Here is an 18,546-nt window from a genome sequence, read left to right on the forward strand (position 1 = left end):
GGATTTCCCAGGAATAAGAAAGCAGGTGCCATCAATGGTAATTTAAATAAGAAAAGCCATGTTAAGTGGTTCTTCTCTCACTAGTAATAGAAATTAATTAGCTTTGAGCTGCTTTGGAGATTTTACATTTTTTGCTGTAACCCTGTTATGTTTTATAATTGTATGGAAAGTAGTTTTGATTTGATCACATTATTTAGTGACTGAGAGAACTGTGCTGGATGGCAGAGGTACATCCATTGAATGACAACCTGGATGCATGCAGAGGCTGCGGAAAGTAACTTCAAATCTTTAAAACAAGTCTTTGATTGTGTGTTAGATAGAAGGTTGTGCCTCCAGCCCTGAAATAGCCTGCTAAATGCTTTCTCCCTTCAAAACTAATAGCAGGTCAACATCTTAAAGCATACTTGCTGTGGGTCTAATTCTGATCTCATGTACGGTGTTGTAAATCAGGAGTGATCCCATTAAAGCCAGTGGCATTACATCAGAGTAAAATTGGTATGAGTTCAGAATCAGGCCCTATATGTTAAATAAAATTTCATGACTCGTGCACACAGTGGAAATGTCGTACAAAGCTATATAATTCCATCAAGTGATTCTAGGGACCTCATGAGCTGAGAGCAGCTCTCAGTTCCTGAAATGCAGGCCAGAATCTTCTTGTATTATATTGCTGCCTATTTGTTTTTATTATAAGGGTAGAATGAATCTATTAAAATTTGTCTGTTTACGTTTCTTATTCCAAAAAAATCATTAGTATCAACGGTGTGTCACAGCGCTATTAATACTCCTGCCTGAGATTACATCCATATTAATAGGTTTTGGGTTATTAGTAACCATAGCCAGTTGTGTGGTGTATCAGCTAAACCATGCTACCTCTCTGTATAATAAATAGGTCATAATTAACCCTATTAAATACATTTCCCCTTTTTGGAGGTTGGAGTGTGCCTCTTATAGTGATTTTGTTAGTGGAGTTTAGTGCTTGTGTGTTTGTTTCTGTTGCTGCCAGAGTAATTTTATCTGCAGATAATTGCCAGAGTCTGGCTTTTGTGTGTATTTGTTAAAATATTGTCTACTGTTTGAGATGGGCACCCTTTGGTTTACATTTGAATGAATGAATGAATAAATATTGAAAAATAATTGCTGTTTAGTAAAATGGAGGTGGAAAAGGCCAGCTTTTCTGGGGGTGTGAATATTATCTTAGCTCACAAATGGAGATGCTCTTTACAAGTATAGATATGACCTAGGTCACAGTGCTATTCCTGATGTATATGTAGGCAGAAGTATAGTGTACTGATTAACAGACAGGACTGGGGTTTGGGAGATCTGAGTTCTGGTTTCCAGCTTTTGGACTGTGTAGCAAGTCACTCAGTCTTCTTGTGTATCAGTAAAATGGGGATAGCAACTCAGAGGGGGATTGGAAGGCATGCTGTCTGTGAAGCAGTTGGGTGTCCTCTCTGGGAAGCTGCTGCAGGAGAACACAGTATTCCTAGTTTTAGATGTATCCAGTGTATCTCACAGTCTATGTTCACAACCCCCTGGATGTGAAGTCTTTTCTCTGTTGTATCTGCTACTGGCTGTCTGCTGAACTTAGGCTGTATGTAACTGACTCTCTGGCAGTAACCTTTTTGGCCAGGAGAACAGAGGAGAGATAAGGAGACCAAAACAGATGGTCTGAAAGGGGGAGAGAGTCTGTACCAGCACTATGGGTAACTTTGCCGGGAAACCCATTGCTTTTAGGATAGGTCGATCCTGGGACAGGATAGCTACTTTAGGGTAGTTGGAATTTGACAGATTTTCTGTCTAATCAAATCCATCTTAATTTAACCTCACCTAGGGATTCCTACCCTTCACTGTAGTATCTATATGACAAGTATGGTAATTGATTCACATAGTTGTGCATTTTGTCACTGCACTTGTGTCAGATACATAAAATATTTTAGTTATTTTGCATGGAACTTGAATAACTACACTAGGGTAGTGGCAACAATAACTTGTGGGGAAGGAGGCATAGCAGTTTCCATTCTAATCCCCTGTTACATTCATGTATAGCCTTGGCAGAATTTGATTTCCCATCTGCTGACTTTTTTGAAGGAAACAGGTATGGGTTGGAAGGTGAAATCTGGCATGGGATAACCCTCACAGAGATGTACCTTTCAAGTGTTCTGGAGAAAATTGCACTTGAATGGTCCTGTATTACAAAAAAGGAAGGTTGCACGGCGGGTTGAAAAGAAAATGTATAGTATTAAAATACACCTCTTAGAGAGAACTTATTTTATAAAGAGTCTTTCAGTAAAGACACCCTAATACTGCATCACTATATTAATGACATAAAGAAAAGGGAATGGGAAAAATATTTCTAAGTACTGTTTTACAAACCAATATTGCACGGATCTGAGATTCTAGGGGAAAAGTTTTGAAATTCTATTGCATTATTTGGTAAATAGTAAGTGATCTTGTAATTATCATAATGCATATGCACAAGGAACAGAATTAAAATTGTATGTGAAATGTTAACTTTGGCATTTCTCGACTTTATGGTTACACAGTTAAGCACTCATATGTTCTTACCATTGGGGGTTTTTTTGTTTGTTTGTTTTGGTATTAAATTCTATGTTTTTTGTGCTTAGTCGTTCTAGTTTCAACTCATGATCTTGAATGTTCTTACCTGAGTGTCTTTCCCATCTGTTGTTTGTGTTTCTGGATCTGCCTCTGTGAGTTTTCATTCTAGAGGGAGAGATATTAAGGTGATTGGTGTTCCCCCTCTCTAGGGGGTTAAGGTGATTGGTGTTCCCCCTCTCTAGGGCGTTGAGGTGAAGGTCTTTAAACCTGAGCAAAGAACTGGAAGCTGTCTTGAAATACACAACACTTAAATTACTCCATATCATCTTCCCTTCTGTGTTTGTGCTTTAAGGGCCACAATATTTACAGCAGGCAGCACGCCATGGTATACAGTAAACCAATCGGGATATATTTGTGGACACTGCAGTATGGGCTAGATCTTGCTTCGTGTGAACTCAGTGGCCAAGTTCCCTTGGGTGTCGAGGAATTTAAAAACCATTTCTTAGACCACAAACTAATCAATTAAGCCTGTCCCTGAATTGCTTAAATTCTGCTCTCAAAAGTCTTCCCGGGAACAATCCTTCAGGCTCTTTGCAGGAATTCACTGTTGCTGCTGCCTCTCCAGCTCTCCATAGTGTACAGGAGATCTTTAGCCTCCAGCTCCTACTCTGCTCCTTGTTCCCTTGCAGTGACTCAGCCACCCCTCTGCTCCCTCACTTCTTCTCCTGCCTGTAAAAAATATGGCAGATCCAACAGTCTGCTCCTTCTTCCTCCCTTTTAAAAAAGCTACAGGCAGCAGGTGGGCTGTGTTGCACCACGCCTTCCACCTCCCCTCCAGGGAAAGGAGCAGTGATGCTGGGTAGGGGCAGCTGCAGGTGCTCTGTGGGAATGTGAGCACTGCAGCGGGGAGCGTGCTGCCCCGCATGGGTAGAAAGAGGTGCGCTAGGTCTGCTTGAGCTAGTGCTCGAAAAGTACCCGTGTAGCTGGGGGGTGGGGGGGTGTCACATGGGCAGCAGCTCAGACTAGTCACCCGAGCATGTACCTGCGGGCTCCGACTGATCGGGTTTAGAGTCAGGCGGCTAGCCTGAGCTGCCGCCTGTGTGCTACCCTTGACTACGCTGCTGTTTTTAGCGCCCACGAGCTTGAGCAGAGCTATCCCATTGCTTGTCTACCTGCACTGGGAAGCAGGCTCCTAGCTGCCATATAGACATTTCCTGTGTAGGGAGTGGAGACTGAGGAGTTTATTGCTGGAACAATTTTAGTACGGTGGCCAGGACTCCAGTTCCCTGGCATGGGAGTGTCCTGGCCAAGTTGGGACGGCTGTCAGCTCTAACTTTTCGCTCCATGCTGCAGGGTTTAATGCAGCATACCATGACTACTTTTGTTCTGTCTGCCAGCTAGGCCTGCCACCTCTCCAGGTGTTCCCAGGATTGTCCCTTTTTTGAGACAGCTGTCCTAGGAGATCTGGAAGGGTGCTCCGCAGACATGTCCATCTGTCCAATTTTGTGGGCTTAGGCTAATCCTGGCTGTCCTGATGTTTTGTATGTCAGAGGTGGACACGCTACTGCCAGCACCCTTTGGCTGAAAAGCAGGATTTAGGGGAGACTACAAGCACATCGTTCTTGAATAGATTTCTCATTGCACACTTAAGTGTTGAGGAGCAACAATGCTGTTCAGTATTTTAGATGAATGCTTATTAGAATTTAGAAATTCATTACTCAATTATTTCAGATTCCTGTATGGAATTCAAAAGGTTTAAAGTTAGACCCATGAAGTCTGAGCGACTTAGTCTATTAACGATGCTGCAAACAGTCCACAATAGATGACTGTCAATTTATACATGAACATAATAAAATTATTCAGATTAACATAAATGATTAGAATAATAGCTTTTTATAAAATGAATATCCCTAATTGCTGCCTTATTAACAATTGCAAATTAGTTGTCATTAATGGTTCACAATTCTTCCATCTATTTTGGATTAACTTCTGTGATTGTTTGTTTGGGCTGTTTTGTTTTACATTCTATGGAGAGTGTGTATGTGTGTATAAATCTATGTGATGGGTAGGATTTTCATAAATGCTCAGTGGTTGATTTCAATGGGAGCAGAATTAGGCCAATGCTGAGTGTTTTGAAAATTCCACCTTGCATGTACTGTGTAATATTTAAACTACCAGTTGGTATTGCAATTCCATTCCCCAGAATACAAACCCACTTCTTCCAATAAATCAGTGAAGTATAAGCCCCTATCTCTCAATTCTCAAAAGGCACTGTACAGAAATGCTATTGAAAACAGTACTCCGTTACATTTGTGTTCCTGAAAAATGGTTTTGTTTTGCTATACTTAGTGAGAGAAACAGACTAGAAAGCATTTTCAGACATGCATCTCTTCCTCTGTTACAATAAAATGTATTGTTTTTTGCCTTGGTACAAAACTTGAATCAAATTCCTTGTATTTTGAAATAAGAGATGTGTCTGCCTTGAAGGGCCTGAAATGAGTTAGAGACTCTCCCTGCTAAAATATTATGGGTTAACTTACCCCCGTGGAGAGGACCAGCACAAGATTCATGCACCATTTATGCCCTCAAAAGAGAACTTAAGTGGCATTTAAGTGGTCCATAGGCCTTTTGCTGGTTCACTGTACAAAAGTGAGAATATTCACCCACCTTTTCTAGAATTTTGGGAAGCATTCATTTTGTCTCAGAGTCTCATTTTTGACCCAGCTAACCCCAATTATTCCACATTGAACACATGGGCTGAATGATTTCAGAGGAATTTTCTGGTTTGTTGGTGAGGGGGAGGGATTAATTTTTTTAGGGATAGGTGCTCTGATTGCATCTATTCCTTTAAGATGTTTAATGTTTCTGAGAGCTGCAAATTTTAAAGAGGAATATGAGATCTTTAAGGAATTTTCATGCTGAACAGCAAAGTTATTTTTTTAAATAACAAACAAAAAAACCTTGTTATTCTAGAAGAATGAACTAATCCACCATAAGTTCTAAGGGGTATCCAGCCAATGTAAACTGAGTCAGATACAGTCTAGAGAGCCTATAAAGGGAATAGGGGAGAAAAACCTCTCTTCTTTCCATTAAAACTACATAAGGCTCCTGAGAGGTGAACAACAAAGTGTTACTAAAAAATTAAAACTTACTTAGAATAGCATAAATAACACAAAAATGTAATTAGCTCTATATTTTATACACATTTGAGACAATATTTTAATTACTTCCCTAAGAGCCTGGAAAATTTGAGCAGTAGGTTTCTCTGCCAGAGCAAGTTGCATCCCAAATGCCATAATCCTGGTTTTCATGGACTCGGTGAAAGACTCAAATAGTGAGAAAGAGGCTGGGGTATTTCATGCTTCTCTAGTCCGTCTCAAGATCATTTTGGGTCTGATATGATCCATCTGGGCTCACTTATGACTAAGTGATTGAAATGAGCAAATTTGGCAGACACAAGGGTTACTTTCTTCTTTATCAGAACTTATTTACATTTTGTGTAATTCACTCCTGAAAGTAGCATAAATGTATTTTGGAAACCAAACTGGCTTTTTAGTTCCAATTTGCTCAGCTCAGAGCCTGGGATGTAATCACTGGGATGCAGAACTCACTTTTTTCTTTAAGTCAAACTTAAGAAGAAACACAGGGAAATATTTTGTTGGTTGACCTTTGGCACCAGTCTAAAATAGAAAGAGAACAGTGATGAATCTCCAAAGCTTGCTAGTGTAGCCGAGTGTTTGGTATTCAATGAAAAATCATTGTGTATTCCCTAAATAGTTCATTTTGTTTTCCAAAGTTCTGAAAAACTCCCTTTATTGAAATGCATGTTGTTGCATCGATTTTTCTAAAATACACCTTGTTATCTTTTCTTTGGTAATTGGTAACTGGTAATGACTTTGGCAATTTAACATGTTCTTGCAGACACTTTTCCCATTCCCCCAGATAACTGAAGTCAAGAGAGAGGGCTTGTCTGTCAATCTCTGATGCCTGTCAACCTGCTTGATTGACGTTTTTTGGTCCCACAATAGAGACCATTTTTGCAGCCCCCATTCTGTTATTTTCTTCTTCTTTAATACTTGTGGGGGATGGTGTTTGCTTTATAATCTCTGTTTAAAATCCAACTTGGAATGAGGCCAGTTGCTAAAAAATTATCACAATGTCTTGTTAGCTTTGTATCAGGAAAATTCTCTGGAGAGTTACTTAAGCTATGATTCCACCTTCAGAAATTACCTCTGTTCAAAATCTAAGCTTCATTCTTCATCCTGAATCCCCTTCAAATTCCAGCAAAAAGGCTGTGGACTCTGCCCAATGTGTTTTGATATAAGGCTGTAAGAAAAGTCATTTGTTCATGCTCTATTTTAGTTGATTTAATTCTTTCCTCATGGGATACTTGGAGTATAAAACCTTGCGTATAATGAATGTAAGCAATAGCCACGAGACTGAGTGAGGAAAAAGAAAAGATACTAGGAAGACTAGGAAAAAAAACCCTCCTATAAAATATAGAAAATAAGGAGAATATATTGGAAAATTGTCCTTTAAAATTCAATAGTTACATTAAAGAGAGTATAAACCAAACCTTTGTTAAGCAACTGCTTAAGTGATTACCTGTCCTACCTTTCTTAAGGTTCTTTTAAATTTGATTGCTTAACTAAAGAAAAGGACTCAAGGGTTGAAATTAGTTTAATAGCATTTTATTAAATATTTTAAAACAGCAGCTAATAGTATAGGATATAAGAAGGCAAAAACGGGTTTGGACTATGATTTGACAAACAGAAACTGGGTTTTAACCATTCGGGTTTTCAGAATCAACTCTCACAACCACAATAGAAAATAACACTTAAACGTAATTACTATTTTGGGGAAGTGACTTGCTTAGATTTTTGACTGAGTCCCTCAGAATAGGGCCTCACTTGTGCCACTTGGATAGTCTTTAAACTAGATGCTGACGGAAAGTCAACAGCTGTGGAGGAGCTCACAGTTTGGACAGACACATCCCTTAGGGGAGGATTTATTAAAGGGGTACTCTATACCCTAGTAAAGAAGAGAAGGTAGCAGCTGATGAAGTACAGGTAGGAACTGAAGAGAAACAGTCAAACAAAAAAGAGTCCTATTCAATTACATCACATGAAGGCAGATCACTAAATATTGACAAATTTTATAAGAGCTTGTGTGCAAATGCTAGAAGTCTAAATACTAAGATCAATTAACTTGAGTGTATGGTATTAAATGAGGATATTGATATAACAGGCATCACAGAAACTTGGTGGAACGATGATAATCAATGGGACACGGTAATACCAGGGTACAAAATATATAGGAATGAAAGAGTAGTTTGCACTGGTAGTGGATTGGCACGATGTGTGAAAGAAAGCGTAGAGTCAAATATAGTAAAAATCTTAAATGAATCAGACAGTGCCGTAGAATCTCTATGACTAATAAGAGTCTAGCAGTAGGAGTGTACTACTGAACACCTGACCAGGACAGTGACAGTGATTGTGAAATGCTCAGGCGGATTAGAGAGGCTACAAAAACAGACTTCAGCTACCCCCACATGGATTGGGTACATGTTCTCTTACGGTGGGATGCAGAGATAAAATGTGTAGACACCATTAATATCTGCTTTTTGGAGCAGCTGGTCCTGGAACCTACAAGGCAATTCTTGATTTAGTCCTAAATGGCACACAGGATCTGGTCCAAGAGGTGAATACAGCTGAACCACTTGGTCATAGCAACCATACTGTACTTACATTTAACACTCCTGAAGGGGGGGAAATACCACAGAAACCCAACACTGTAGCATTTAACTTCAAAAAGGGAAACTACACAAAAATGAGGAGGTTAGTTAAAAGGAGCAGTCACAAGAGTGCAATGGCTGCAGGCTGCATGGAAACTATATAAAAACACCATAATAAAGCCTCAAACTAAATGTGTATCCCAAATTTAAAAAAATAACAAAGAAAGAGGACCAAAAAAAAAAAAAAGCCACCATGGCTAAACAGAGTAAAAGAGGCAGTTAGAGGCAAAAAGACATCATTTAAAAATTAGAAGACAGATCTTCCTGAGGAAACGAGAAAGGAGCATAAATTCTGGGAAGTCAAGTGGAAAAAGTATCATTAGGCAGACCAAAAAAGAATTTGAAGAGCAATTAGCAACAGACACAAAAATGAACAGCAACTCTTTAAAGGACATCAGGAGCCGGAAGCCGAACAAGCAGTGGGGCTGCTGGATAATCCAGGTGCTAAAGGAGCTTGAAAGGAAGACTAGGCCATAACTGTTGGTACAGCCAACTTGGGTTGGGACATATCTTAAACACTGGCTGGTTTGCTCCAGTCAGCAACTGACCTACACAAGTGGTTTCAATGGGCCCCTTGTGGTATATCCCAGTTTAGCAGTTATGCTTCGCCAAGTTGCAGTCTCATCAACACTCTGCTAGCTGCTGACATATCCAGTTTAAAGTTCATATAATTTGTACACAGAAGTCCCTCCATATTCTTTGATGTTCTTTAAACTTGTTTTAACAGTCCATCTGTAATGCAAAGTCTCTTCAAAAACTGTTCTCCAGAAGGCAGGAACTGCTCTATAAATCTTCCATTTTTGTTCTCCTTGTTTTAACAATGGTGGGGCCTTGATATGTGTGGTTGAGCTTAGTCTGTGCATTATTAATCAAACAGTTACATTTCTGATTATTCCACTCTGTGGTCAAGTATCCTTATAAACACACCACTTTGTTTCCGTTTCTTTTATTTACTGCCTCTTTCAGCACAGGTGCATTTCCCCAACTTGATAGCATAAGCATGCTTGATTGCAAACATTAGCCTTCTTCACTTTAGCACTTAAACTAAAAGAAATCAAATCTTTCCTAGCAGGATTGTCTACCAGGCAAACCCCTCCATTAAAGTTAGCAATACTTTGCCCAAAGCTGTGTAACTTATAGTTGACTTTTATGCACATTTTAATTCTAATATTTGATTCCATCAGGTTCCTTATTTTACTACTGTTTCTGGCACATCATATAATATCAATGTTTCATATTAATTTGGTATGATTTTTCATTCATTTACTTATTCACAGCCAGGAAGAAAGGGAAAGTCTCCTCATATGCACCAGCGGTACACTCTTGTGAAAACCTGCAGCAACTTTGAGCTTCTTTAGATTACTGAAGAAATGTAGCCATTAGATCTTGGATTTTCTTTCTCTTCATCTCCTGTTCTATATTTTCTGTGGTGCCTGATATTTGTGCAATTCTTAATTAGGAATAACTCATAATTTTGAGGCCTTGATAGTTACTAGATAGAGAATCTATAGTTTGTAAGTAAAATTACAGATCCTTAGAATCATCCTCATAAATATTGTGCCAGTTCATTAACATACATTTGTTTAGGTTCTTGATATGGTAAATTACATTTAAAATGTAGATTAAGATTCTTGTTTAATAGAAAAGAAAGAGGCTTAGTCAGAAGAAATAGTATCTGTCTATGACTGAAGTCTGTAAAATCATGACTGGTGTAGAGAAAATAGATAAGGAAGTGGTGTTTACTACTTCTCATAACACAAGAACTAGGGGTCACCAAATAAAATTAATAGGCAGCAGATTTAAAACAAATAAAAGGAAGTATTTCATCACACAACGCATAGTCAACCTGTGGAACTCCTTGCCAGAGGATGTTGTGAAGGCCAAGACCATAACAGGGTTCAAAAAAGAACTAGATCAATTCATGGAGGATACGTCCATCAATGGCTACTAGCCAGAATGGGCAGGAGTGGTGTCCCTAGCCTCTGTTTGCCAGAAGCTGGGAATGAGTGACGGGGAAGGATCACTTGATGATTACCTGTTCTGTTCATTCCCTCTGGGGCACCTGGCACTGGCCGCGGTCGGAAGACAGGATACTGGGCTAGATGGATCTTTGGTCTGACCCAGTAGAGCCATTCTTATGTTCTGTCTAAAACAAAACCAGTAAAGTTCTCTTAATTTTTGTGAAAGAGTTAAAACAAAAATTACCGTTTGCATGACCCATGGAATAATTTAGCTAAATTTTAAACGTAACTGTTTTCAAGTGAAAGCCAGTTACCTCTCACATGATCTGTGAGTAAATTTAGCTGCTCTGTTAGTTTAATGCCATTCAGTTCCTTCCCTGTACTTGATGTCACTCCATTAAAGACAGCTTGGACAGGGAGAGATCAGGACGGAAAGGAAGAAGTGAGGAATTCCTACATTTGAGGGACAGCCAAAGAACAAAAGGGGAAATAAAGATGGTGCGAAAGCTGAACCACTCTGAAGGGGGAAGGAGAAAACGACCTAGAGATAAATGATACTTTGGAATAAAAGAGTACCCTGTACAATGAAGCTGGGGCAGCAGCATCTCTTGCCACTGCGACAAACTGTCCAAGCCCCCAAATCAGCGATTAAGGCCTCAGAGTGCCCAACTTACCCATCCACTCTTACAAGGCCTTCTGTAAGTACTATAAGTACAAGAGAGCTTATCTCCCATCACGGAACCTTCCTGAGGACGCTACAAACAGCCTCTGACTCATGGCTGCTATGACACTACAGACACACGTGACCAGGTCACCTTGGGATACCAGGGTTTTTCCATTGACTGGTGTGGGAACCAAGCTTTGAGATGAAGGGTTCCCACCATATGTAAAAGCTATTTAAGGCAGGGGAGTGACATCACTGTGGTTCTTCACTGACTTTGCACCCAAAGAAACTCCTGGAAACACCTGAGGAACAATGACTGAACTGGGGGGAAGTGCTGGACCCAGACTAAAGGGATTTTTAGCCTGTGAATGAAACACTTGGGCATTCCAAGCTGTAAGTTAGTGCAGCTTGCCCCTTAAGAGTCTGCAGCCTGCTTGCATCAACATTTAGGATGAGAATTTGCTTTTCTAGCCAATGTATGTAGTATATTAAGTTTAGTTTGCGTGTTTTATTTATTTGCTAGGTAATCTGCTTTGATCTGTTCGCTGTCCATTTTAATAACTTAAAATCTATCTTTTGTAGTTAATAAATTTGTTTTTGCTTTGTCTAAAACCAGTCTGTGTGGAAGTCAAACTTGAGGTAGAAAGCTGTTGTATATTTCCTCTCCACATTGAGGGAGGGGGCGAATTTCATGAGCTTACACTGTACAGTTCTCTGTGCTGTGCAAGATGGTCTAATTTTGGGTTTACACTTGAGAGGGGGGTGCGTGCCTTAGGAACCGGGAGGTGCCCTAGCCATGCCTTCCCATGTAGAGCTGATCACAGCGTCTGTGTGTATTGCAGCTGGGTGTTTGTTCCAACCTGTATGTGTGCTGGTAAAATGCAGGCCAGAGAGGGCTTGGCAGGCTGGTCACAGCAATACAGTGTAAAGGGAGCCTGGACAGGGGGAGCTCAGTGGTACCCCAGTTCCAGGTGGCACACCGGGAGGAATCTGTCAGAGCTGGAGGTAATTGTTCTGCTCTGCTTGGCATTGCTGAGGCCTCAGCTGGAGCACTGTGTCCAGTTTGGGGCATCACACTTTAAGAAAGTCATGGACAAATTGGAGAGAGTCTAGAGGAGACCAAAACAAAAATAAGGTCTTTGGGAAACGTGACCTCTGATGAAAGGTTGAAAGAATTGGGCTTGTTTATTCTGGAAAAGAGAAGGCTGGGGGGCAAGATAAGTCTTCAAATATGTAAAAATTATTATAGAGAGGGCAGTAATCAATTGTTCTCTTCATCCACCAATGGTAGGACAAGAAGGAACTGACTTTGTAACAAGTGAGATTCAGGTTAGATATTAGGAAAAAGTGTCCATCTATAAGGATAATTAAGCCCTAAACAGGTTACCTAAAGAAGTTGTGGAGTCCCTGTCACTAAAGGTTTTTTGAACAGATTAGACAAACAGCTGTCAGGGTGGTGTCGAGGTATATTGAATCCTGCCTCAGCATGGGAACTTGAAGTTGGTGACCTCTTGAGGTCCCTTCCAGCTCTACAATTGTATGATTTTGTCTGTGCTGTGATTTCCTTTCCAGGGGATTGTAGCCTGTCCCTGCTGAGCCATTCAGATTCTTCAGCTCATTGAGGGCTAGGATCTTCTGAAGGTTGGGGTTAACAGGCAGTTAAATCCCAGTGTTCTCAGTCTCTCTTGTTGACCTACAGAGTTGAAATAATTTAAAATGAGTACATCATGTTTATGCAGTGTTGTTGTAGTCATGCTGGTCCCAGGATATTAGAGAGAGAAGGTGGGTGAGGTAATAGCTTTTATTGGACCAACTGCTGTTGGTGAGAGACCTCAGACCTGAAGAAGAGCTCTGTTTAGCTTGAAAACTTCTCTCTCACCAACAGAAGTTGGTCCAATAAAAGATGTTACCTCATCCACCATGTCTCTCTTACATCTTGTTTAATTATTTTCTAATAGCTGGTCTCCTTCTTGGCAACCTCTGTGGGAGTACAACTGACCTTGTCAAAGATTTGTTTAGATCAGGACATGCTTGTCACAGCGTGGTGAGCTATCTATCACTTGCTAGAGCCCATAGTGTTGGGGACTGTTGCCATGTAATTAGAGGTGCATAAGAGACAAAGTGGAGAAATGTCCGCACTCACATTCAGTGAAATCTTTGTGAAATGCATTTGCACAGGGCATTTTAAAGTTGTTCTGCAACCAAAGTAGTTCACAAAAATTTTGCCTTGGAAGTTTTGTTATGCACAGAAAATGGTATCAGAGATGGCAAAATGGAATGGTCTAAATTATTCTTCCCTGTGTAGGTGCAGTAGAGGAGAGAGGGTGCAGGAGCCTGCAGCTGAGCAGAAGGCAGCCGTAATGTTCTCCCTGTTCTGCTGCTGGAGGGTCATGGCCCTAGCCTCACCACTGGGGCCCCAGCTCCCATTGAGAGGCCCCTCCAGCTGTACCCGTTAAATCTATATAGCAAAGGCTGCAGCGTGTGCTTTCCTTAGCACTGTAGAGTTGTCATGCCTGCTCCTGCACTTCATGCACAAAGTGGCTCCAGGTACTCCTGCTAGGGGAATGGTCCTCCTCCCCCTGTCTCAGCCAGGCTTTGCCTTCTTGAGCCATAATAGCACCCATCATGTTTACGGTCCCTACATTTATGTTACAGAACAAGGCCCTGTAAGGAAAGGAAATACCCACTAATCTTAGTTTTAGCAAGGAATATCCTAAGTGACATTTTAATTAACAAGCCATTCTCTCCTTGCTTCCTTTTACTATAAAGATTTCTTGTTGCTTTAAATCTAAAATTAATTAAGTCAAAGTTTTCCATAGGAGCCGAGTATATGGATCATAGACAACGGACAAGAATGATTAGACAAAATACACAGTTGGAAGTTGCTGGACATAAAAAAATTAGCAATAACTCTGCCAACTAGAGAAAGCAGAAAAAACAAATACTTTTGCCAAGTGCAGAGTGCTGCTATGAGGTGGGCTTGCATTAAAAGGAAAACTCACGTTATAATCAATTGTATCTTTCAGTGCTGAGTCCTTATTGAAAGTTCTTCCACCTGAGAGCTGCAGTAAGTTTTAGTATTGACTTTTTTTATTCTAATTTCTTAGAACCTTGCGTTTATTTAATTGTTTATGACACTTAAGTTGAATTTATGCATTTATAGCATTTCTTTTTAAGCATTTGTCAAAGAAGTTTACATGTAAAATGTAAATATGAAATGAGAATCCTGGATACACTTTTACATTGAAATATAAGGCAATATTCAGAGCAGATCAGTGGTCAGTCCCAGTCTAGCATCTGATCTTTGACAGTGGCCGATCTACCAGATACTTCTCCCAAATGAAAGTATATGAAACCCCACAGTGAATAATTAGACAATAACCTGTCAGTAGAGGAGAGCTTAGTCACCCATCAGTTACTGAAGCACATGGGTTTAAATCCTTATAAAAATGTTTTAGCCTTGCTACTATAACTGTAGATGTTTTCATTATCCATACTGTTAGATTGTTTGCTTTAGCTCCAGCTGAGTTTTTGGTCTAAGTAGTAGCTAGTGCCAGTGAGTCCCACAGGTTGTGTAAAAATAAATAAATAGATTTTAAATGCTCTGTTTTTTAGTTTAATGGAATGTTCCCTTTTTCTTGAATTCAGAGGAAGGGTAAATAGGAGCATCTGATTTGCTTTCTCTACACTAGTCCTCATTTTGTATGCCAGTATCATGAGACCTTTAATTTTGTAAAGTTTTCCCTTTGGAATAAAAGGAAGTAGTTAGGGAAGTGGACTGGACTGAAGAACTTGAGGGTCTAACGTGGAGGAGGCTTGAAATTACTTTAAGTCAAAGTTGCAGAAACTATCAAACCTGCATCCCAAGTAAGATGAAAAAATTTGTAGGGGAAGATTGCTGAACAAACTGGATGAACAAACATCTCAAGCAGGGTATTCAGAGAAAGCAGGAAGCCTACAAGGAATGGACGAAGAGATGGATCAGCAAGGAAAGTTACTTCTTGGAGGTCAGAAAGTGCAGAAGGCTAATGTAGTGCCAATCTTTAAAAAAGGGAAGAAGGAGGATCCTGGGAACTACAGGCCAGTCAGCCTCACCTCAGTCCCTGGAAAAATCATGGAGCAGGTCCTCAAAGAATCAATCCTGAAGCACTTGCATGAGAGGAAAGTGATCAGGAACAGCCAGCATGGATTCACCAAGGGAAGGTCATGCCTGACTAATCTAATCGCCTTTTATGATGAGATTACTGGTTCTGTGGATGAAGGGAAAGCAGTGGATGTATTGTTTCTTGACTTTAGCAAAGCTTTTGACATGGTCTCCCACAGTATTCTTGTCAGCAAGTTAAGGAAGTATGGGCTGGATGAATGCACTATAAGGTGGGTAGAAAGCTGGCTAGATTGTCGGGCTCAACGGGTAGTGATCAATGGCTCCATGTCTAGTTGGCAGCCGGTGTCAAGTGGAGTGCCCCAGGGGTCGGTCCTGGGGCCGGTTTTGTTCAATATCTTCATAAATGATCTGGAGGATGGTGTAGATTGCACTCTCAGCAAATTTGCGGATGATACTAAACTGGGAGGAGTGGTAGATACGCTGGAGGGGAGGGATAGGATACAGAAGGACCTAGACAAACTGGAGGATTGGGCCAAAAGAAATCTGATGAGGTTCAATAAGGATAAGTGCAGGGTCCTGCACTTAGGATGGAAGAATCCAATGCACCGCTACAGACTAGGGGCCGAATGGCTAGGCAGCAGATATGCGGAAAAGGACCTAGGGGTGACAGTGGATGAGAAGCTGGATATGAGTCAGCAGTGTGCCCTTGTTGCCAAGAAGGCCAATGGCATTTTGGGATGTATAAGTAGGGGCATAGCGAGCAGATCGAGGGACATGATCGTTCCCCTGTATTCGACATTGGTGAGGCCTCATCTGGAGTACTGTGTCCAGTTTTGGGCCCCACACTACAAGAAGGATGTGGATAAATTGGAGAGAGTCCAGCGAAGGGCAACAAAAATGATTAGGGGTCTAGAACACATGACTTATGAGGAGAGGCTGAGGGAGCTGGGATTGTTTAGTCTGCAGAAGAGAAGAATGAGGGGGGATTTGATAGCTGCTTTCAACTACCTGAAAGGGGGTTCCAAAGAGGATGGCTCTAGACTGTTCTCAATGGTGGCAGATGACAGAACGAGGAGTAATGGTCTCAAGTTGCAGTGGGGGAGGTTTAGATTGGATATTAGGAAAAACTTTTTCACTATGAGGGTGGTGAAACACTGGAATGCGTTACCTAGGGAGGTGGTAGAATCTCCTTCCTTAGAGGTTTTTAAGGTCAGGCTTGACAAAGCCCTGGCTGGGATGATTTAACTGGGAATTGGTCCTGCTTCGAGCAGGGGGTTGGACTAGATGACCTTCTGGGGTCCCTTCCAACCCTGATATTCTATGATTCTATGCAGAGAAGAAGTGAGAACCAATTGTATCTTGGCCAGAAGCCAAGTGGAGTTGGACATTGCACAGGAAATTGCAACCAATAGTAAAAAGGTCTATATGCGTGTAAATAAAAAGAAAACAAGGAAAGAGGATGGGGTGCAGATTAAAGATAATCTAGGCATGACCCAGCAACTAAATGAATACTTTGCCTCAGTTTTTAATCAAGGTAATGAAGAGATGAAGGGTAGTGTCAGGGTGGGTAATGGGAATGAGGATATGGAGGTAGAAATTACCACATCTGAAGCGGAGGTCAAATTTAAACAGTTTAATGGGACCAAATTGGGTGGGGGGGGGGGAAGAAGGGGGAAGAGAGATAATCTCCACTCAATAATATTAAAAAAACTGGCACATTAAATTGCAAACCCAATAGCAAAGGTTTTTGATTAATCTTTAAGTTCGGGGGCCATACCCTATGACTGAAGAATTGCTAATATAGTACCTATTTTTAAGAATGGAATAAAAAGTGATCTGGGAAACTACAGGACTGTTAGTTTGACCTCACTTATACGCAAATTCTTGGAACAAATTTTGAAAGAAAAAGTAATTAAGGAAATAGAAATAAACAGCTATTGGGATAAAGTGTAACATGGTTTTACAAAAGGTAGATCATGCCAGACCAACCTGATCTCTTTCTTTGAGAAGATAATCAATTATCTAGACAAAGGAAATGCAGTAGATCAAATCTACCTGGATTTCAGTAAGGCATTTGTTACAGTTCCACATGGGAATTTATTAGTTAAATTGGAGAAAAATGGGATTAATATGAGAATTGAAAGGTGGATAAGGAAGTGGTTAAAGGGAAAACTACATCGGGTCATACTGAAAGGTGAACTGTCAGGCTGGAGGGAGGTTACTAGTGGAGTTCCTCAAGGACTGTTCTTGGGACCAGTCTTATTTAACATTTTCATTAATATCCTGGCACAAAAAGTGGGAGTGTGCTAATAAAATTTGCGGATGACGCAAAGTTGGAAGTTACTGCCAATACAGAGGAGGACCAGAATGTCATATATGAAGATTTGGATGACCTTGAAAACTGGAGTTATAGAAATGGGATGAAATTTTAATAGAGCAAAGTGCAAGTCATGCACTTAGGGATTACCTTTTGCTACAAGATGGATGTATTAGTTGGAAGTGACAGAGGAGGAGAAAGGCCTGGGTGTATTAGTCAATCACAAGAGGAGTATGTCACCAATGTGATGCAACTGTGAAAAGGGTTGTTGCAGTCCTAGGATGCATCAGGCAAGATATTTCCAGTAGATATAAGCAAGCTTTAGTACCATTATACCAGGCACTGGTGAGACGCCATCTGGAATAGTGTGTGCAGTTCTGGTCTCCCATGTTTAAGAAAAAGGAATTCAAACTGGAACAGGTGCTGAGAAGGGCTACTAGGATGATCAGAGGAATGGAAAACCTACTTTATGAGGGGAGACTTAAGGAGCTTGGTTTGTTTAGCTTAACAAAGTGAAGGATATGGGAAAATATATTTGCTCTCAATATGCACATTAGAGGGATAAACACCGGGGAGGGAGAGGAGTTACTTAAGTTAAAGGCAAACTGTGGCTCAAGAACAAATGGTTATAAACTGGCCTTCAATAGGTTTAGGCTTGAAATTAGACAAAGGTTTCTAGCCATCAGGCAAATGAAGTTCTGGAATAGCCTTTCAAGGGAAGCAATGGGGGCAAAACCCTAACTTATTTCAAGACTGAGCTCAATATGTTTATGGAGGGGTGGCATGATGAGACTGCACACAATGGCATGTGGCCCATTTACAACTGCTAGAAGCAAATATCTCCAGTGGGTGAAGATGGGACACTAGATGGGGAGGGCTCAGAGATATTACCGAGAATTCTTTTCCGGGTGTCTGGCTAGTGGGTCTCGACGACATGTGCAGGGTATATCTAATTGCCATAGTTGGGGTCAGGGAGGAATTTTCCTTCAGGCCAAATTGGCAGAGACCCTGGGCGGGGGGGTTCGCCTTCCTCTGCAGCATGGTAGATTCTCTGTAACTTGTACTCTTCAAATCAAGGTTTGAGGACTTCAGAAACTCAGCTGGACTTCATGGGTCTATTACAGGAGTGAGTGGATGAAGTTCTGTGGC

Source organism: Eretmochelys imbricata, chromosome 19 (assembly GCF_965152235.1).
Source record: "Eretmochelys imbricata isolate rEreImb1 chromosome 19, rEreImb1.hap1, whole genome shotgun sequence".
Taxonomy (NCBI): domain Eukaryota; kingdom Metazoa; phylum Chordata; order Testudines; family Cheloniidae; genus Eretmochelys; species Eretmochelys imbricata.